Source organism: Lipotes vexillifer, unplaced genomic scaffold, assembly GCF_000442215.2.
Source record: "Lipotes vexillifer unplaced genomic scaffold, Lipotes_vexillifer_v1.1 scaffold1919, whole genome shotgun sequence".
Lineage (NCBI taxonomy): Eukaryota > Metazoa > Chordata > Mammalia > Artiodactyla > Lipotidae > Lipotes > Lipotes vexillifer.
In genome coordinates, this window is record NW_006773898.1 from 159,343 (window position 1) to 160,067 (window position 725).

Sequence of the window (725 nt, forward strand, 5' to 3'; positions counted from 1 at the left end):
CCATATGTGCTGGGTTTATCTCTGGACTTTCTATCCTGTTCCATTGATCTATACTTCTGTTTGTTTGCCAGTACCATTCTGTCTTGATTACTGTAGCTTTGTAGTATAGTCTGAAGTCAGGAAGCCTGACTCCTCCAGCTTCATTTTTCTTTCTGAAGATTGCTTTGTCTGTTTGGGGTCTTTTGTGTTTCCATACAAATTGTAAAATTTTTTGTTCTAGCTCTGTGAAAAATGCCATTGGTAATTTGTGGGGATGGCATTGAATCTGTAGGTTTCTTTGGGTAGTATAGTCATTTTCACAATACTGATTCTTCCAATCCAAGAACATGGTGTATCTCTCCATCTGTCTGTATCATCTTTGATTTCTTTCATCAGTGTCTTATAGTTTTCTGCATGCTGATCTTTTGCCTCCTTAGGTAGGTTTATTCCTAGGTATTTTGTTCTTTTTTTTTTGCAGTGGTAAATGGGAGTGTTTCCTTAATTTCTCTTTCTGAGTTTTCATTGTTATTGTGTAGGAATGCAAGAAATTTCTGTGCATTAATTTTATATCCTGCAGCTTTATCAAATTTGATTTACTCTAGTAGTTTTCTGGTGGCATCTTTAGGATTCTCTATGTATAGTATCATGTCATCCACAGACAGTGACAGTTTTACTTCTTTTCCAATTTGTATTCATTTTATTTCTTTTTCTTCTCTGATTGCCATAGCCAAAACTTCCAAAACTAT